Genomic DNA, 22,709 nt, shown 5'->3' on the forward strand with positions numbered 1-22,709 from the left:
TGGGGGAAGAGAAAGAATGAGAAAGAGAAAGAGGGAACATATCCACTCGTCCCTTTGCTCGATTTCCCAGAGTAGCCGCCTACACTGGCCAATTTCTCGGATCGCCAGACTGGCTTCTGCTCCTTCTAGGATCCGCTAGAGGTGGATCGTTGAGAAATGACTCCAGGGAAAGCCTGTTCGACGTAGACTCGGGCAATGTTTGAAAGTCTGCGGGGAAGGGGAGAGGGGGGGGGGAGTCGGGCGGTGGAGGTTTCCCCGGCGCGGCGTCGGCAGCTGGCGCCGGGGCGATGGCTCGGGAGGAGAGGTGGGGTGGATGGGGAGGGGCGGGGCGGGGTGGGTAGGGGCGGGGGAGGGAAGGGCGATGGCGGGGGGCTGAGGTTCGCTGACTGACTCTCACAACAAGGTGTCGAGATTGAATCGGGAGCGGGGGTGTGAGTGGATCTCGGTTCCAAGGAATAAGGAGGGTGATAGGGAATGAGGGGGGGGGCGCGAGGGATTTGGGGGGGTGAGGAAAAGGGACGGGTGTCCTCCAGAGTATACTCCCGCCCCCTCGACGGGGGGAAGAGCGGGGGTACTCCGGGGGGTGGAGGAGCCTTCTGCCTTCCTCGGAGGTGACGTTGCGAGAGACGGAAGGTCGAGTGAAAGTGTCCCGGGACGGAAAATGGAAACCCCTTTTCGGAACACGGAAATTGTTTCGAGCGGCATTTATTTTTCATCCGCATATTTCCCTCAACACCTTGCGAGGCGTCGCTCGGCACGGAGTGTCGCTTCTGCCGAGCCGTGTGAAGGTGAGAGTGTACGAAATCGGAGACTTGGGATTCGCGTGGAGTGCATATTTTCAGCACATGGACAATCACGTCTAGAAGCAAATAATCAGAGGGAACTATCGATAATGCTAAGGTACATTTTAAAGAAGAAAAACTGTAGTATGTGAATTTGTGCTCAAACTGAAGAATATTTCAATAATGTCTCGGCGTTGTATATACAATAAGATTTTATAAAGTACACGTCATGGTTCAAGCTTGAATTCGAATAAGATATTGTTAGAATTCTTTATTCAATTGTATTCCTGGACATGATTTTTTAAAATAATCCCAAAAAGTACTTCTTCCTTAAGACATTAAACATCAATAATTTGTTGTTAAAATAGTAAAACTTCAGTCAATTAAACCTTACTGAATTTCAGTAACCGCAACCGAAATGTTTTTCAGAGTGATAACACGGCTGATATATTTAAGATGATTTAAGTTTGACAATAAAAAATAATTATGGGATTAAAATGCCAAATTAAATTACGTGGTTAGTATTTTTATACTGAAAATGCAGATGTTTTAAAAGTAAAACATTCATTAATATTCAAACATCACGAATATGGGCTGTAGAGAATACGATGATAAGTTAACAACAAGATACTTTACTGGTTCCCAAGCTTCTCAGAAGTAAATTTCTCAGTTACGATTATTTACAAGCAATTTTTTAAAATTATTTCTGAGAGTCATTCAAACGAAGAATAATATATTTAACTTATCTTTACGGCTTCTATAATTAGACTGTGCAACAATTAACTTTCAACTACAATGATAGTTAAATATAAAACCGAATAACCACTAGGAATTCCTAGGCATAAAAAAACTAATGAAAACAAATGTAATGTCTTTTCAAAATCTCTCTTCAGAATTCGACGGATGCTCGTAACTCTTCTGTAAGAGAACTCGTCTGATAGTAAAGAAAACGGTCACCTAGCGACCCACCTCCCCAAATGTCCAAACAGAACTAATCTGAACTTACTCCCCGAGTCAATGACACATTCGTCCTGCTAATGACTTGACTGGCTAAAGAGTGTAAAAATCAAATAACTCTCTCTTGCTGCGTACGCAGAGAGGATTTTGATGGGCGATGAGACGCCGGGCGAAAACTGTGATAGGGGGGATGACGCTGGGCAAGCGAGGAAGGGGAAGGGATGCGATAGAATTGTTGGACGGAAGGAATTAAAGGAAGTATATAGCGTTGAAGTATTGTCAGGATGGATATCGGTTTGGGTTTTATTAGGAGAGTCATCCACATCTACCTAATTCTCCGCAAGCCACCGCAAGGGCGTGTGGCGGGGGGTGATTGGGCACCACCCGTAATTAAGAAAAGAAAAAACTGCATGTAAAAGCTACAAATTTATACGGTCCACAAACAAAAAATTGTATACATGGGAGACCAGGGAATTGTCGCAGTAGGGACATAGGTGGGGAAGGACGGGTCGATAAAGTATGAAGTCATATCTTACTCTTTAAATACATTTATTGTCTAGAGACCCACACGACATACAACAAGAACAGTAAAACCCTTGCATGACTAATAACAATCCACGTACACTCACGGGATAAGTCAGTAAACCTTGCTTGGTCTTGCCGGTCGTCGGCTGGTCGCACTGGTAGCACGCCCTAACCAACGATCCCCTTCACGGTCGCCGGCTGGTCGTACTGGTAGCACGCCCTAACCAACGATCCTATGCGAGGCAAGACACAAGACTCTCTCCCTTAGGCATGGGGCCCTTATATACCGTCCTTAGCAGGTACGGTACTCGTTATTCATCCTCAAGGAGTGACGTCTAGGCGAGTCCAGCCTTGACCATTGCCCTGTGGGTGTAAATGAGGGTTAGGATCTCGTGGCCCCCCGTAGGCCGGATGCTGCACGTGGGACCCCTGTCCTTTGCAGGATGCTGCACGTGGGACCCATGTCCTTTGGCCCCCCGCAGGAAGGAAGCTGCACGTGGGACTCATGTCCTTGCGACAATGTCAATCAAAAACTTACCTTAACCGGTAGATTACCGATAAGGTAATAAACTACACGAATAAAAATTTTGATTTTCGTGTTCGTTTTCCTGACCTTATAATTGTTTGACCGGTGGACCTAGTCTCAATTTCCTCGCAAACCTGCTACTTCCCATCCATATTGTCGATCGAGTTTATTGTAATTAGTAAAAATAAATTAGAGGACTATGAATTGTTAGCCATAATTTCATTATTGTGCCTCATTGGTTTTTCAAATCAGTGACGGATTCGTGCAAGGCGCTGAGGCGTGAGTCATCACCGAAAGCAATATTGCAAGCGGGGGAAATGCTTTCTGGCGTAGTATGATGGAAGTTATCCTCAACTTCAGAGTGAGTTTGTATTTAGGCGATTTTTAGGTTTCCAAACATAGTACCATGCTTATATCTATCATTGTGGCACCATCAGGAACCTGATGACCACATGGCGTGAAACCTTGGCCGTCTTAATAAAAAATCACTGTTAAGTTCATTGAGCTATTTTCATTTCCGTGATAGTACAAGCTTTTTTTCCATTTGTTGATCGTCATGATGCTTATCTGAATAATTTTAGAAACACATTTATCATTAGATAGTCTGGTGTCGTCAAATCATATGAAATTCTTCTGAATTTAAGAATTTGTGCTACCACTTAGCCGGAATTAAAATTGCTTCCTCTACTGAATTTAGTAACGGTCCCGATTTCAAAATGTCTGCCATGCTGGCAGTCCTCGTCCGTTTCTGTAAGTTATTATTAACCGTTATTCCGCGATTTTTCCCCCTCTCCACTTACGACACAATTTTTCCAACTTTGAATTAGTTTTCTTGCTATCCCCACCCTTTGTGCAGCCATTCGGAAATCGTGAATAATTTTTTTGGTAAAGCTCAAAGAAATTTTGCCTCGTATTTTTTCGGATAAGTTGAGGGAGAAGATTTTTATGGATGCTTAAATCGAAAGATTGCTTTCGATGGAAAAAAAATGTCTCCCGGGAGTGCTTTTCCATATTTTTCTGGCATCTTTCTCAAAATATGGCAAGGCTGTGGGGAAACTCATTGAAGGTGCTGCCAGTTCACTACATTTATCCGTTTCCGAGGATGGCCTGACATGAATAGACAGGTCTAGCTTTGACAGACGCTCTCGATAATATTTTTTAATATCCCACGAAACATACTGAAGAAGAATCCTTTGTCCCTCCTGAAGCAGTTTTAATAAAGGACGAGAAGCAAAGGAAGTTTTCTGAAAGGAGAACGTTGCCTCACAATTTTAAAACCACCCTTGGAAATGTTTCTTCCTTCAATTAATCGGTTAGTTTGATGTTCAGTCACGATTCGCTTCGTTTACTGTTGGTTCATTTATTTGAAAATAGAAAAACATACGGCAGTAACTTGCCAATACAAAGTGGAACGTATGCCTCAATTGAAGTGTAATGTGATTTGGGTGCATTAGAAGAGCCAAGACCGTACTTAAATATGTATTAGATAATCACTAAACGAAACACAGGAGATTGTTCAGCTTCGCCAGCTTACTCCGTGCAGTCCCGACATAGCTCCCTGCGACTTTTGGGGATGTTTCCAAAATTGAAAAAGGCGCTCAAAGGAGAGCTGTTCGACGACATATGTAGATTAATGGGACGCGCTATTCCGGAGGCTATTCCGAAATCCGCGTTCGAGGACTGCTTTAAGATGTGGAAGCACCAACGCTGGGAGCGTGTGGTTCAATCAAATGGGGACTACTTTGAAGGATACCACGGCCATGATGACCATGTAGATTAGCACCGATGCGGAGATATGGACGCAGGTCGGATAGATTCGGACACTCTTCGTATACGTATTTTATGAATGCGAGGTTATTTTAAATGCCACAGTGGGAAAATACATTTATACTTGTTTTATATACGACAACTGAAGCATGCGTGATTGGTCGGAAATATTTGTATTTAAATACGTGATAAATGCAGACGAATTAAAAGGAGTGTTTTGTAATATGAAGCACTACACATCATAATTTTTAAAAGCACACATTGCAGCATAAATTCTATGTCACATTCTCACAACATAAAAACATAGAGGAAAGTCATCCATGTCTAAGACTACGGTATTGATGGCAAAAATATTTCAAATATCAGGAAATATAAGAAAGCTAGAATTCCTCTCAGGAAATAGAATACAAAATAGTTTTTTTTTCAATGCTACAGAATATAACCAACTGCCATATTTAATCCCCAGTGTTCGTTTGTTTAATCATTCGAACCCAGCAGATAGAGGCTAATGATAACTATGTATGGAAAAATAGTCAGAGAAATGAGTCACAATCAGAGAAAAGTTAATATGCCAGTTATAAAAACTTAGCGTGTAGAATTAATGGAGGCCGTATAAGAAATTAAAATGCACTGAATAAGTTGTGAGGAAAAATAATTTTGGCGTGGAAAAAGCTTTCTCCTTTCATCTCTTCACCTTCTATGATCCCGGATTTATGTAAGCCCTGGCAAAAATGTGAAAGGGCTGAGACGACATGGTGGGTGTGCGATGCGGGAGGGCCGAGTCCCCGCGAAGCCCGGCTCGCCCGCGCTGTCTAATCCGCCCGCCGCCGTCCCCACGAGCCGTGGATCGGCGCTCGGGGGAATAGACCGAGGAAGGCATTCGCCCGCTGCTCTATTTTCTCGAAGCCCTTGCGGATTACTCCTTTCTTTTTTTGCCTTGTTTTTCCCCATTACGTGTTTTGACAAGATCCCGCTTTGGAGGATTATTGAAACTCTACTGGCTTGCTTCAATTAAATTAAGCAGCTCGTGATATCATTCCAATAAAATATACATATATCTGTATTGGATCGGCTGCAGAAAGTAATTTTTTTTTCTCTTAAGTTAACAACTTACTTTTCGTTGTGTGTATTCATCAAAGTACGGGCATCTGAGGAATTAGATTTCTCGGGATAAATTAATGAGTTTCAAAGAAAAACGTTTTTGTGCAACCCAAACAAGTAAATGACAATTTGTGCTTTCCATCTGTGGATATTTATTAGAAGGTTCAATAAAATGTCTTTTTTGATATCCTTTAAATATTTATGGTAATTCAATTAAAATATTGTTTGAATGTGTATTTAGCAAATGTGGCTTGTAACCTTCTGGCTATGCGTGCCACAAAACGCACTGTTCCTACCCTTTATGACGTGGTATGATTGCTTTCAGGCTGTATTTTCCTCTTTCGTGTCGTCTTTTTCTCTTTTGGTGGGTGAAACAGCTCCCTAACGCTTAGTCTTAGCCAAAGAATCTAGGCACTTGGCTGCCTTAACCCCCAACCAGATTCCAGTGTTTTATTGATAGAATTGAGCTCTTACGGCTAGTAGTATTAAATAATTGAAAACCTCCGATAGCCGTAAACCGTTTACCTTTCTAAACAAAGATTAAATGAAATTAGTTGGCTGACGCCACAAGCCAAGGATTGGGTAGAAGGTAACAATAAGGTGAATACGAATACGCGTATTTCGGCCACAAAGTAGCCCACTTCAGCGTACTGAAGGTAAATCGTCAAGACAAGTCGAAGTGAGAAATTTTAATATATATATATATATATATATATATATATATATATATATATATATATATATATATATATATATATATATATATATATATATATATACACACACACACATACATGTATATGTATGTGCGAAAGGAATGGGATGAAAATAAATATTAATAAAACAAAGGCTATGCGATTTTCTAGAAAGAAAAAGGCTAAATTAAACATTAAAATAGGAGAGCAAAAACTAGAGCAGGTAGAACAGTTTACGTATCTCGGAAGTGTTTTGGACCAACACGGTCAAAGTAGTAGGGACGTAAGGAGAAGGATTGCGCAAGGAAAAGAGGCTTTCACGAGGAGGAGGGAGTTGATGACAGGGACGTTGAGTAAGGATGTTAAGAAAGCACTCGTAAAAACTTTGATATGGAGCGTAGCTATGTATGGCGCGGAAACGTGGTCATTGAAGCAGGAGTACAGACGTAAACTGGAGGCTTTTGAAATGTGGGTGTGGAGAAGAATGGAGAAGGTGAAAGGACGGAGAAGAAAACAAATGAGGAAGTACTTTGTATGGTGGGCGAAGAGAGGGGTTTGTTGGGAGCAATCCTATGGAGGCAGGAAAAGTGGATGAAGGGGGTATTGACCGGCAGCGGGGAGAGGGGAGAATGTTAGGCAAACGAGGAAAGGGAAGGAATAGGATAGGGATGTTGGACAGGATGAAGGGAGGAAGAAAGTACTCGGAGATGAAGAGGGACCTGATGTAGAGAAGGATGTTGTGTTTTGCTAGGGGTCGCAAATTATTTAATTGGTAATTATGTCCATCCAAAAACCTAAATAGAAAACACGTAAAAGGAAATTCATATCGTAGATTGTTTGACTTTTCTACATTCTCTGAGATCTTCTTCAGGTTAGAATGCAGACTAAACTTCTTCGGGTCAGCGGGTTCCCTGAAGAAGACCTCAGGGAATGTCTATCTATTGTGCCGTACAAATTTTATGCGTATATTTGCGCATATGTATAGGAATAAAGATGTCCATGTGTGTGTGTCTATATATATATATATATATATATATATATATATATATATATATATATATATATATGTATATGTTTATGCATATTATTTATATATAATATATACAATCACTAAAAGTCATGGAAATTTATATTCCTTTTAGATTACTTCTGTCCTCATTAATTTATGTTGAGTCTACCAAGAGAAGGACCGCGCTAAGTATTTCTTGCCTAAATATCCCGTTGAAATGTAAGCGCGAGGCAAGTGTTCTGGTGTCGAAACTAAAAGCTTGGGAGTATCAATGAACGTCAGCGGGTTTATGTGTGAGGGAGGAGGGCGAGGGAGGAGGTGGAGTGAGTGCTGCTGCCGCTTCAGGCGGGGGGGGGGGTGTTGTGTGAGGGTGAGAGTGTGCGGGGGGGGGAGTGGTGGAGGTGGAGGGAGGGCGAATTAAGCGAAACTTGATTGGTACTTTTTGGGATCTCATTCGGGGAAGCCTTTTGTTCTTCGCGCAAATTCATGGGGATAATGAAAATGTCGAGGCGACGGTGACGGAGGATCTCTCCTCTTGCTTCTGGTCTCCGTCCCCACCCCCGACCGTCGCTCTGGGAGGAAGGGGTGTGGGTAGGTCGTTGGGGGACGGCAGATACCACCACCCCTCCCCCTAACAGCCTCTCTCTCCCCCACCCTAGCCATATCTCTTCCTCTCACTCTATTAAGACGTGCGCAACATGATCCACTCACTCAATTAACTCGCTTTCCCCCCCCACTCGAGAGAGGAACTCTCCCCGGAGACTCACACAGAGGACGATGGCTTCTCCCCGTCTACCCGTTCGTCTGTCCATCCGTGGACCACCCCCCACGCCCCCCGCAAACCCTCCCTCATTCAACCCCTTCAAATCACGGCTTTTAGCGCCGCCAAGAGACACACACCTCCCATCCTCCCCCCCCTCCGCCCCACCCTCAAGACGCCAGGCCACCGCTCAGCGCACACTTACTCCCACTCCCCCCCTCTCCCTCCCTTTACCCCCCACCCCCTACACAATCTCCCGAGACGTCTCCTCGCTTCTTATTTTTCGGAATTTTTGCTCTTCTCACAAAATGTCCGTCGCTTTCATCAACGTCCTTGTATATTCCGAGGCGGCAACGATGAAAATCAAATATTTTTCCTCAAGCCCGATGTTTTGTGATTGGCGGAATTTTGTAAATTATATTATTGAAATTCATTTCACAGTCTCCTCCTGCAGTGCATTTAATTGTCTCCATTATGTGTTTTCTCCATTTTTTTATCCCGAAAACTTGGAGTTTCTGAATTAAAAGGCATGTGCACCACAAAGTAGCCAGGCCTTTTTGTTGATTTTCTTTACAAATACTCTTTATATTGTGAATGACGGATTATTTTTGCTGGGAATTTCATCTTAAGTAGGTGGCCAATGTCTTGATGGCCAATGGGAGACAATTAAACATTACTCGTGCCATTAGTAGCTTTGATTCTATTTTTCTTATAATAAGTGGAAGAGTACTAAGAAAGAAATACGGCGCTTATCTTATGCTTTAAGTTTCGAGGAGAAATAATTTGAAGGCATTACTTGCGATTTCCCAGTGGCTACTTTATTACTCGTATTTGTGAATTTATACTGAATTCATGCTGCATGATGTTTATTTTCTTGACATTTAATCGAGTAGAGGAAGATCTTAGTTTTTCCAAATTTTTATTTCGCGGATATGCTGTGCATAAATTTAACATTGAAATAAAAAAATCTAAAAAGAATTAGTTTAATTTATTGAACACTTTGAAAATTAGGTGTAAAAATAACCAATTATTTGGATATAATTTTTCTCAATGAGTTGTTTACTCTAGCTTGGAATCAGAGAAAGAAAATTATTCAAAATCATATCACGTTATTTCTTCTCAAATAATTTATCCGGTATTCCTTCTGGAAATAATTGCTTCTCAATTAATGTTGGAGGTACAATCACTTAGATTTTCTTAATTAACCGAGAAAGATTCGCGGTATTTAATGAGGTTTTCCACGACTTTTCAGAGAGGGTCATTCAGAGTTAAATGTAACTAGCATTTTCGTAATGCTAATATTATGAACTTGGCCTTATTCTATGGTTAATAAATGGATTGTCACTTTTAAGAGATGCCAACCTGATGATTGGTTAGCTGAAGATCTTCCTAACTCTTAAATCCGGGCCTATCCCTGAAGTGTCACATAATGTCCTACATAATACCCCGCAAGCGTTCGCAAGGGCGTGTGGCGGGGGGTGTCAGGTCACAACCCGTCACTTCACCCACTAGCCATCATTCATCCTTCATTTTTTGCATCCCAGACTGCGTTCTCACTTTCTTCAAGGACATTCAACGTGTGTTCTCCATCTCAATCCCTTTATAAGCTTTCTATATTTTCCTTTGCTTTCATTTTATGTTTAATTATTTTAATGATTGCTCCTAAGTATTAAATTGCGAGTAAAAAGAAATTAATTCGTTCCATTGTCTCGCAGGCTAATACATCGCTGATTTCTGTATTCCTGAAATAAAACACTTTATTAGGTCCATCAAATTTAATAAGTATTATTTCTATTGACACCAGGAGCACTTTAGCTAGTTGTTAAAAACTTTACTAAATACGCGTTCATTCTCTGTGATGTTATCATAAGTACATCTCCTTCTTTTGAATCTGAAGTGTGAGCGGATGAAAGTGCTCGTCTTGAATATTTTCCCTCATATACCGAAACCCTCACATCTCTAACGTGCACCTTAACCTTTGAGTTGGAGGCCCCCCCCCCCAATCCCTCCTTTCTCCGACCCACGAATGGATTTTCTTGTGACGCGTGGTGAGTCGGTGGTCACCGTAATGATTCTCAGCATCAAGGGACCCATAATTTTGGTGTTGAGGGTTAACAATTTACGTGCCATTGTGTTGTGGAGTGAGAGGAAAAAAGTGACAATTCCGATGTCTTTACGGACAGTCACTTGAATTGCCGGCGTCTGCTCAAGAACCCATGAAATTGCTTCTTTTCTCTCGCGTACTTTACGACCGAGAAACGGGCGTTTTAATGATTGTGTATGGAAACCTTTCCTTTTAGCATTTTATCGAGATATACTTACCTCTCGTACGTATCATGAATCTTTTTTAGAATTTATAATGAGGCAACATACCGCTTGTCTTATGCAAAGAAAAGTTTCGAACGCCTTTTCAAACGCCCATAAAATTCTATAAGTAACATAAGTAACCTGTCTTCTTCTTCAATAATAATGAGATCATTCAATTAGGTAGTCGGATAGCTTTTTTTTTACACGCCTCCAAGTCTCGAATGAAGTCTGGAGTCGAGATATGGGAATTTTTTCAACCATTGTTTTGTTTTTGGATTTACTTTATACAAAAATGAAGTAATGCGGTAGTCTCAAATTTACTGTTTATAAGATTCTCATTTCCAGCATAAGAATTTAAACAAATTAACAGTTAAAATGTTAAACTGATAAAAACAGTAAGTTTTTAATGTTTTAATTACCATAAAGTCCATAGTTAAAACTTCGGTTATTGAAAGAGTGATCAATAAACGTGAAAAATACTCAAACATACGTATTTGAAAGTGGGTATCAACATTTCAAATAAATAGCCCTACTTGAATTTGTGCGCTAATAATTTCTATAAATATTAATCCAACGGCTTAACTAGCTCTTTTTTTGTCCCTCGTTCTCCCTGTTCCAATTTTCTTCCTTTTTTGGAGGGCCGTTCACTGTGTAGTGCATTTTCGAATTTCAATAATATTTACGAAACTCGTTGGGTTGACGATGCGAATAACTTTTTTAAAGAAATTTTCAACAAACTCGAACACAAGGACAGAGTCTTGATATTCTCAAAAAATCAATAATGAAAAAACTACTTCCTTCGGTAAGATTTTTCTCCGGTGATATAATTGTATGTTAAAATTTAGAAAATTCTTGGCATGAATCAAACAATCCTAATCCTTGACCTTTCTTATGTATCGCTGTTTAATTTTCATAATTCTGTGATACGGTTGTGCTTAAAATATTTCCATTCGCTGAAATATATCAAAAGGATATAGGTGACATACCTCTATGAATGAACTGCGAACTTGACGAAATGGTTCGTGAGTTCTTACGACATTTGGAACTCTAGTTCTTAAATAGATACCGTAGTGCATGTTACCATATATATATATATATATATATATATATATATATATATATATATATATATATATATATATATATATATATATATATATTATATATATATATTATTAGGTAATCTACCGGTTAGGGTAGGTTTTTGGATGGACAAAATTACTAAATTACTAATGACCCCCAGCAAAACTCAACATCCCACTCTACATCAAGTCCCACTTCATCTCTGAGTATTTTCTTCCTCCCTTCATCCCATTCAACATCCCTATCCTTCTCCTTCCCTTTCCTCGTTTGCCTAACATTCTCCACTCAATCTTAGTCTTCAACATCCCACTGCCGGTCAACACCCCCCTCATCCACTTTTCCTGCCTCCATAGGATTTCTCCCGACAAACCCCTCTCTTCGCCCACCATACCAAGTACTTCCTCGTTTGTTTTCTTCTCGGTCCATTTCACCTTCTCCATTCTTCTCCACACCCACATTTCAAAAGCCTCCAGTCTACGTCTATCCTCCTGCTTCAATGACCACGTTTCCGCGCCGTACATAGCTACGCTTCATATGAAAGTTTCTCCTCGAAAGAAAGAGTCTTTTCTTAACATCTTTACTCAACGTCCCTGTCATCAACTCCCTCCTCCTTGTGAAAGCCTCTTTGCCTAGCGCAATTCTTCTCCTTACGTCCCTACTACTTTGACCGTGTTGGTCCAAAGCACTACAGAGATAAGTAAACTGTTCTACCTGCTCTAGTTTTTGCCCTCCTATTTTAATGTTTAGCTTAGCCTTTTTCTTTCTGGTAAATCGCATATCTTTTGTATTATTAATATTGATCTTCATCCCATACCTGTCGCACTGAATTTCCAAGTCACTCAGCAATGCTTGCTAACCCTTGGCTGTCTGACAAACTAAAGCTCGGTCATCAGGAAACCTAACTGATTTTACGAATTCCCCGCCCACTTTCATTCCTACCTCCAGTTCTTCCCATGCCTCTTTAATCATTTCCTTTGCATACAGGTTGAACAGCAACGGTGATAATTAGCAACCCTGTCTTAAACCTCTTCCTAACACTGCCCATCCGGACCCCCCGCTTTCCACCCTCACCTGAACAGTCTGAGACATATACAGGTTGCGGATTAGCCTCCTTTCCCTCCAATCTATTCCTTTTTTCTGCAGAATACTCATTAGTTTTTCCCAATTCACTCTATGAAACGCTTTTTCGAAACGTACGAAACATGCAAATACCTCCTGGTTGTGTTCTATATTCCTCTCGATTAATAATCTCATTACTGCAATGGCATCACGCGTACCTCTCCCCTTCCTAAACCCAAACTGATCATCCCCTAAGTAATCGGGAATGTTATCCTAAGTAATCATTTTCCCTACTCTCTATCCTTTTATTTATGATCCTGAGAGTAACTTTAGCTGCGAGGGATATCAAACTTATCGTCCTGTAGTCCTCACATGATGTAGCCCTTACCTTTTTCGGAATAGGAACTAAAACTGATCTCACAAAGTCTTCCGACCAGATTCCTTCCTCATAAATACTACGAATCTACCCATACAGCCTCTGCCTCCCACATTTTCCTAAGCATTTCAATAGTTCCTCGGGAATGTTATCCTTCCCCACGGCCTTATTTAGTTTCATCTCCCTTAATGCCCTTTTTATCTCATTGTCTAGTATGCCTGGACCAAAGCCGTCTTTCTCTGTCATACTCTTTTTCAACGTCTAAATTTGTTGGTCTAAATTCTTTACTATACAGTTCTTCTATATATTCTTTCCATCTCTTTTGGAACTTTCCTGCGTCAAATATTACCTTACCCCCCTTATCTCTAACTGTTAGCTTAGATCTCCCTTTCTTACTTCCGATAAAGATTTAACTTTGCTGTACAGCGCACCGATTTCACCCTTCCTCCGCAGACTTTCTATATCCTCGCACTGCGTCTTCCAGAATGCTTCTTTTGCTTTATTTGTTGCCCGCCTCAATTTAGTGGTGTCTAAACCAAGAGTTGGTGATGACTAACCCCTGTCTCCTGCAGAACTGAACTGCTTTCTCCCCGCGGTCCTTCCTCGTGCCTAAACCGTAGTCCTCCACCTCATCATCATCTCTTCCTTCGCTTACCGTCGCATTCCAATCCCCCATCACTATCAAATGTTTTCCTGCAGGAACACACGTGAATGTGTCTTCTAACTGATCGTATATCCTATCGACCTCTTCTTCCTTATGCTTGCTCGGTGGCATGTATACCTGAATAACCCAGTTCGTCGGTTCTGCTTTTATCTCTACTAGTAATATTCTATCCGCTACCTGTTCTATGTTGACTACGCTTCTTCCTACCTCTTCATTTAATATTATGGCAACCCCTCGTTGGCTCTCGTCCCCACCGCTGTATATTATTCTATACTTATCACTCCAGTAATCCCCGCTATCTTTCCATCTCACCTCGCATAGACCTAAAATATCTATATTTCCCCTTTCCATCTCTCGCTTAACATCATCCAATTTCCCTGTCTTCATCATTGTCCTAACATTCCACGTTCCTATTCTAACTAATTTGGTCTTCTTCTCCTGCGTCTTCTGTCTTGCTGCTGCTTGTTTTCCCTTGCAAGGGTTTCGTGGGATGACGACCGCGGAAGCCTTGCCTCCACCGCTGCCGGGCACGACACACGGCCGATTGGGCCGAGCCCCGTAGTTGCGAGGACTCAAAATATCTGTATAGCCCATCATGTTCATCTTGGGAATGATGATTGAGGTGGTTTCCCGTTGCCTTCCTCAATAGTGTTTTTAACGTGACACCATCACTTATTGGCCGCCCCACTGGGGTCAGACGCCATTGCAGCCGCCTCACTGAGGAACAGACGCTGCGCGGACTACCTTTCGTCTGGCTCCTAACCTTCGACCTATCTGGCATGGGTGACCCTACCAGGAGCAATTATTATTATTACTCCCGCCAGCACAGCTCTAGGGGTCATCGGAACTCACAAGCCCTTCCACCACGTCAAGGTTGTAGTCCGGGGAGGGATATATATATATATATATATATATATATATATATATATATATATATATATATATATATATATATATATATATACATAACATACATACGAAAAACAAAAGGAAAATGAGTCGGGGGTGGGGCTTAATTGCAGATCAAGGGACACTTTACTGAAACTCGTTTTTTTCACGACAATAACCTTCAGGGGTTCCGTATTGGCCGTTTTTTCAAAGCTCAACTCGTGCATCATCCTCAGGGTAGATGAGGGAAATTCTCAATTCAATTAAATTCAAAATGGTGTTTATTTATCCAAGAAGTTGTATATAGTTTTAGTAGTAACAATGGTAACAGTAACATTTTTATAAATTATAACAATACAATTGACATGTAAGCCCTGTTATAGGCAATATCTCTCTCAGGGTCTATATCGGTTGCTCTTAGAGCTAATATTCAGCGATTGCGGAAAGAAAACATTTAAAAAATAATATCCTGGAACTCTTTTCTGCGGGGTAGCATTTGCCTGACATTTGCCCGCGGCGGAGGGGAAACCCGAAAAACCCCCCGCAGACCGCCGGAAAGTACAGGAGAGAAGTATATAGAATTTAATACATAGCGTCTCTTTGTAATTATGCATAACAAGTCACTTTCACAGGAAGATATAAATGTTTGTAAGTTTATAAGCTACAATATATCACTGTTTCACTGGATATCACTATCACTTGGTATCTTCCGCTTCCGTTTCTTCTTCATGAAGAGAGGAAAGTCTTCTCTGGGGCGTAGAGTGTCCGAAACCGGTTGAGGGAGGCCTATGCGATGTGCAGGAAGAGATGTCTCCCGGAAGTACATCTGAAGCTGGTCATGCATGATGCATGCTGCAGTGAGGGGAGGTTTTTATGCTTTGGGCGTTTCCCCAGCACTGCATTGGTGCACTTCATAATGCCCTGAAGCAGGATGTTGTTGCAGTTGATGATTCAGTTTGCTGCTCGCGCTCAAAGTCGGCACAACCTGCGGAGTAGATGTTCGCTGTTAGCAACAGAATAAATTTCAGAGCTGGGAAAAGTGGGTAGTAAAAGATGCAGCCGTCTCATAATCCGTCTCTTCAAGGCGGCCCACGTGTCGAGGATGTTATTGCAGCGGAGGATCGCCAGCGTGTCGTCCTCCAGAACCGGGCGCACAAAGGCCTGGTACTACAGGAACAGGCTGCACTCAATGGAGACCCCCTTCCCTCTCGCCCGTATGAGACCGCTACGGCGGCTGCATCTTGCCCACACGTCCCTGACATGCAATTGAAGGTTGAGGTGTTTATCCAGTATGGCATCCAGGTATTTCACTGCTGTAGACATCGTGATTCGGTGCTGCCAGAGCCCAATTCCGGCAGCCCAACCATCCTTCGGTCTAATTGACTTTTAAATATGACGAGTGTAGATTTGTTAGGATTCGGTCTTACTCGTCACTTCCGGATCCACTCCTTCAGCTCCAATGCCTACATCTGCAGATTCTCCACCGCTCTGTCCTGACACCATGCCGACGTCCAGATGGCTGTGTCATCAGCATACTGCGCCGTGGTCACTACTCGTTACGGCCTTCTATCTGTCGGAATGTCCCAGCAGTATAAGACGAAGAGCAGCGGGGGCAACACGGTACCCTGAGGCACCCCAGCAGTGGGAAACAAGGGTGATGAGTATTTGTTACCAATTTTGACCATGGAAACCCTACCGGAGAGAAAGGTGTTTATGAGTGCAATGAAAACTGGTGAGACGCATGGCATTTTTGAAAGCTTGTTTAGGAGCCCGTTGTGCCATACATGGTCGAATGCTCTTTCTATATCTAAGAATAGGGCCACTCTGCATTTGGCCGTCTTATATACTTAAGCTCTGGGGTCAGGTGACTCGTGATTGGTGGCTGGGCCGTGGTGGTCTGCTCCTTCCTTTCATTTATTTAAGTATTTCATTTAATAAGTTTAAAGACTTTTGATTATTAATATGTGTCAATACGGTATGCGTATTTATCCTTGAAATTCACAATTTTTTCCATTTTTCTTCTCTCAAAACCGATATAATATCGTCAATCTGGTATTTGAATGTTAGTCCATAAATATTTAAAACAATGTAAATAGAAGGCTGATAGGGAGGGAGAAGACCTGCATGAAACAAGCAATGCTGGAGTTTATAAATAATGGACATGGAAGAAACGAACTAACAGTAGATTGGTTTCATTTGCCAATTTAGTCGCTCTAATTATCCCTGTGAGCCTCAGTGTTACTCCCACTTCCTGAGGGACATCGGATGAGGGCCACCTCTGACCTACGTGCCGAGCGCGCGCCCTATTTTCCCCCCTACTTTTCAAACGACGCACAAAAATGATATGAAGTTTCTCCTTGTTATTAGGGCTATGCACGCCGGTTTTCGTACAATGCATTTGATGACAGCAGGGCACGAAAACTCGGGTCGCATTTTGCGACTTTGTTTATCTCTGCGAGGCGCTAATTGACACTGGAATTGGGTCGGTGCGGGGGATGCGGGGGTGGAGGGTGGCGAGGGTGGGTGTGGAGGGTTGAGCGTAATTAGGGCTGAGTGGGCGGGCGAGGCGACAAAAGGCCCGCGATATCGGAGCGCGTTACGGATTCAACGGAGCTCGGAATGCGCTTCTTTCTCGGATGGAGTTGATATGCGCCGCGGCCGTGTCAGCGATTCTTCCCCAATTCCCGAGAGTGAGTCCATTCCTTTTCCTTTAGGTTTACTTGCAATTGATGCAAAAATGACAATTTCCATCGATTTTCCACTTTGATCGTTTGCCTATACAATTTGTAAGGGAAATCTTTAAGCCTGCAGAAATACAAATGAAATGCATCTACAAATTGTGGACTCACCCTTTTCACTTTCTATATTTGTGCATAAAGGGTTTCTTATTATTGAAATGTTTAAGAACACCAGGAAAAACATTAATTCTTTAAGAACAAACTTAACTTTTACCTGCAAATAATCTGCCTGGAAATATATCTTATGCTACGCAAAATTAGGGAACATATTTTTATCTTTTACAGTCATTGAAATAAGAAATGAATACTAATTATATTATTAACATTCCATCTTAATGGTTTATTTTGCTTCCATTAATTTTAAGGCACGATAATAATTTTAAGAGGCTACAATTACTAATTCAAGCATAGCGGGTTCCGGTAATTATCCATATATTTAGTCGATTAGAGCGTAGGAATAGTCAACATTTTCTCTTGCGTCGGAAGCGATTTATGGCTTTGAATGAATGGGAATAGGTTTCCTTGTTCATGAGTTTTCTAAATGTCTCCTGGAGAAGGAATACTGTGACGAGGTTCTGTGAAGTCAGGAACGGACTAGGAGGTCATTTTCTCCTCTACTCTGCTGTGTATAGCAGCATTTCTCTTATTGCCTGCTGGGGTAGATCCAAAGTTATCTTGCCAATGTACCAGGGATCAAAGTTACATTATATATTGATAATTAAAATATTTGATAATACTCAATGAGTACATGTCCTCTTAAAAATATCTTAAGTAGTGAAACATTCACTTGAAAACTTCTTCAAAATATTATCTCTTACATGTAGTAGTTGTATAGAAAATACATTCATACTCATGGAGTACTTTGCGAATCAAAGTTCAGAAATCATAATGTCCTTTATATAAATGAAGAAGGATAAATAATCTAAGGAACCAAATGCAAATTGAATGGTCAATAAATTTGGAAAGTAGTAAACATTAAAATATACCTTCATTTTGCTTTAAATTAGTTCATGAAATTCAATCGATAAATTTATCAAATGGAAAATTAATGTCTATGGCCAGGAGAAATTTAAATATGAGTATCGGTTTAGCATGAAGTTCCTTAATTTTAGCGAATTTTCAAATTTTACGAGCCGAAAAGTTCTCAGGTTTATAAAAAACTATCTATCAAATTGTTCACAGTAACGTAATCGAAGCGTAAAATTGTGTGTTGAAAAAATTACGACTCATTCACCAACTGCATCTGCAACTGTTTGGGGATTTGAAATTTCATAAAGTGGATTTTCAAAATATGTTTTTCCCCCGTTCGTCTCTGGTTGACCTTGCAGTATTTCTTTTCATGAGCATTAAAGTTCTCACTGCTATATGTTAGCATTCTAAGACAAGAATTGGTGGAACAGCAATATTTGGATGTCATAAAAATATGAAAACATTGTTATGCACTGTGCTGAAACAACTTAGGAAGAGATCACGGTTTACAATAGTAGTTGAAAGGTGCCGAATTATGCGTCATATTTGATGTTTCACGACGCGTAGCAATAGATTTATTGGAGCCTCTTTGCATTTAAGTTATCTCCAAGTCAAAGTTAAATACTCCCAGGAACGTCGGAAATATTCTTGTTTTAAAGATGCGTATGTATATTGAATAATTCAGGGTAATAGGTTGTGGTTCATAAGATAAAAGATTTTCCCGGCGTATCAGCTGCGTAAATTCCTCTTGTGTCTTCCACCGGGTTATGTCGTCCATATTGGCCGACGTTTCGATGTCCGACTCGGTCATCGTCTTCAGGAATGCCGTTTGCCTCAGTTCAGTTCTCAGTTTAAAAGGTTTTTATTTCCGTAAAGAACAGCGTACAAGAATGAATATATAAAATATGTAGTGGAAACATAACACAACAATACGGAAACCCCGTTTTAGAATATACTCCTCTTCGGGGTGGAAAAATTAAATAAGGAAAGGCTACAAAGACGGTAGCGGCTGCGGAAAAAACCTTTGATATCTTTTCAACGGGAACGGTATCGGCCCGGCATTCACCCACGGGCGGAGGGAAACCCAGAAAACCTCCGCCAGGCCACCGAAGAAGAGGTTAACAAGAATAAAAAATTTACAGGCAACAGTAATAACAGAGGATAATAAAACAAACGTAAGTGTAACAGTGATAACAGTAATAACAATGATACAGTAATAAAACAAATGGTAACAGCAATAAAACAAACGATATATATTAACAAAACATAAGGATAACGTCGATTTGATAACGGTGTATAATAATTGTTTTTAAAGGCACTTCACTTAAGTCACTATACTGTATGTGTTAAGTCCGTGGTTCGGTGCGCCCTTTTCTTCTGCGGGGTGGGCGAAATAGTGGCAGGTCTGGATCCGACTGTAGACATGGGGGAGTGGCAGAATAGTGCGGACTTGGTGGGGTGGCAGGGGCCGTTTGCAGAGCAGTTTCTTGCAAGGTCTCTTGCGTAGCCCTTACACTGCGCCTTTCCAGCCTCCAAGGCTACTAAGGCGGGAAGAATTCTTCTGCGTTGTCAGTCGTTTGATTAATTCCCGCTCAGAGCAGCCTTGGCTTCTTCTTTGCCGGAAGGGTGTCTTGTTCGTCTTGGGATACTATGGGGCGCTTGTAGTGGTCCCATGGCTAGACCCTTATGTCGCCAACCCGGCGAATTACTTTTACTTCTGCTTCTGCCGCTTTTATGAAGAATTTTCCAGGGATTATAGGCAGAAGGACGTCCAGGGTTTCCATCTTTCCGTCCTCGTGTATCTCGGAAACGCGGGCGTAACGACCGCGTGCTATGATGTCACGTAGAGCAGAATTCTGCACCACCTGAATTTGAGCGAGACTCGTTCGCGACACTCCTGACCATACCGGAGCAGCGTACGTGATGACAGGCAGCACGCACGCTTGGTATAGCCTACGCTTCGTGTCCATACTCAGGACCGACGGGCGGATAATCGGCCGGAGCCGACTAAGCGCCACGAATGCCTTTCTACGCACACGAAGCGATTTCGCGTTCCAAAGGAGTTTCCGGTCCATCAGCACTCCGTGGTAGGTAACTTCGGATTCCCACGGTAGGGCGACTCCATTCACAGTTAGGTTCACTCCTGGCGGCCGACCATTTCCCGGATGAAAGATGATCGCCTTCGTCTTCTGTGAGTTAACAACAAAGTGCCATCGGCGGTACCATTCTAGGAGATCCGCCACAGCGCTCTACAGTCTTCGCACTGCGGTCACCTTCTGCCAGGAACAGCGCAGGACGGCCGTGTCGTCGGCATAGAGAGAAGGATCTCGAGGTTCCCACGACGAGTTGGAATGTAGTGGGAGTAGATATTGTAAAGCAGTGGCCCGAGGACTGATCCCTGGGGCACGCCGGCGGAGATCCGACGCTCCCCTGAATTCGCCCCGAGCCATTGCACGGTGAATGTCCTGTCTCTCAAATAGGAGTGAACCATTCTGATTGCCCAAGGTAGGAAATGGAGTCGTCTCATTTTAAACAAGAGAGCCGGATGCCAGACGCGATCGAACGCCTTACTGACATCGAAGAAGGCCCCCAGCAACCGCCCTATTCCTGTTGAAGCTGTCCGTGATGAAATTCGCCGTTCGCACCAGCTGATGGACTGTGGAATGCTGCGCACGGAAACCAAACTGCTCCTCCGGGAGGATGTCATCCTCCCGGACGAAGTCAGCCAGCGGCCGTTGCAGCAGTCGCTCGAATATCTTACCGAAGCCGTCGATCAAGGAGATAGGCCGGAATTCTCCGGGACCCACCTCCAATTTCTGCGACTTCGGCAGGCAGACGATTCTTGCTCCTCTCCAAGTCGGGAAGTAGGAAATCCTGACACAGCCATTTAGGAGCGTTGCCATGTACTTCACCGCCGCCTTTGGAAACTCTCGGATGACCACATTGGGAATGTTGTCGCTCGTGCGGAGACGACGTAATGCCCCTATGACGTCCTTCTCGTCGAATCTCGGAATTTCCGAGGCGTCTTCCAGATCGGCGTCTCCGGCTCTTTCCGACGCCTTGATTTCTTCTTCAATCTCGGCAGAAGCGGAATTCCCAGGATTGGGTGAAAAGCTGCAGACCAAGTGATCAGCGAGCATTTCCACCTTCTCCATGGGAGATCGTGCCTCCCTGTCTCCGTCGGTAACAATCGGGTCCAGTCTTTGAGGAGCCCGCAGCCTCCGGCATATCTTCCACACCGACGGCACGTCCTCGTTGCCGTCTTCCGAAAGGAGCTCCTCCCGCAGGTGCGCCTCCCAGTGGTCCGATCGGATCTCCCGGAGGGCATCCTGTACCGCAACGTTGAGCTCTGAGAGCTGCCTACTCACGTCCGCTGTACGATATTTCTGCCATTGGCGCCGCACGTTGTTTCGCCGCGCAATGAGGCCTCTAACCGCCGCTGGAAGCGGAACTCGAAGATACGAGTTCCGTTGTTCCTGTAGCGGTATCGAGGCCTTCATTGCGCCGTCTACTGCAGAGGTGAGGTGGCTGACCATTTGATCGGCCATCTCCGGTGAAGTCGGCTCCAGTGGCTCTCTTGGCAGCTCCTCAGCGATTAAGTTGCGGAAACTTCTCCAGTCGGCCGACGACAGATCCAATCGTCGGGTGGAAGACAGCACTGGGATTCGGCTCCCCACTTCCAGGATGATCGGGTTGAGATCCGACGGCAGTTCCACGTATGTGTACAAACTCAGGGACATCCTTACATTGTGAGCACTCGCAATGCCTAAAACGTCCCCTGGTTCGTGCGTGGGTATCGCCGGTTCTAAGATGGTCAGGCCTTTTGCATCCGCTAGCTGACGCAGGGATTCTCCTCTCGGGTTCGAGGACCGTGAATTCCAAGTAGGATGCTTGGCATTCAGGTCCCCCAAGACGACCGATGGTCCGCTGTCCCCCGTAAGGTGCTGGATGAGATCCGGATCCCAAGGTTTCCCGGGTGGGAAATACAGAGATGAGACCCGGAGCCATCATCCTCTGGTCCGTACGTCCACCGAAACAGCCTCCGCCTTCGGGTGAGAAATCTCTCTGCATGCTCGGTGCTCGATGGACCTGCGGACGAGGATGGCCACCCCTCCTGATGTTTTAAGTCGTTGTCGCCTGAGATCCCTGTCCGCCCTATAGATGGTCCAGCCAGGTAACCTCCAGGCGTCCGTTGGCCGAAAGTGCGTCTCATTGACAGCGGCGACTATGGCTCCCTTCTCCTGGAGGAACGCCCGTAATTTCTCGCGTCGGCGAAGAATTCCGTTGGCGTTCCATTGCGCAAGCAGGACGGGTCGTTCAGCCATGGTTGGTTGAATTTAAGATCCTGCTGCGCAACAGCTTCTCCAGGAGTGAGAGGAGAAGTTTGCCCTGCGTCGAGGTGACGAGTTTCTTCAAGGTGCATGCAAAAACGGCAATGGTCTGCCATAATTCCTAGTCCTCTCTGTCTGGTGTCAGCGAGGACTCTGCGGAAACTGGAGATTT

Source organism: Hetaerina americana, unplaced genomic scaffold (assembly GCF_022747635.1).
Source record: "Hetaerina americana unplaced genomic scaffold, ioHetAmer1.1.p SCAF_1, whole genome shotgun sequence".
NCBI lineage: Eukaryota > Metazoa > Arthropoda > Insecta > Odonata > Calopterygidae > Hetaerina > Hetaerina americana.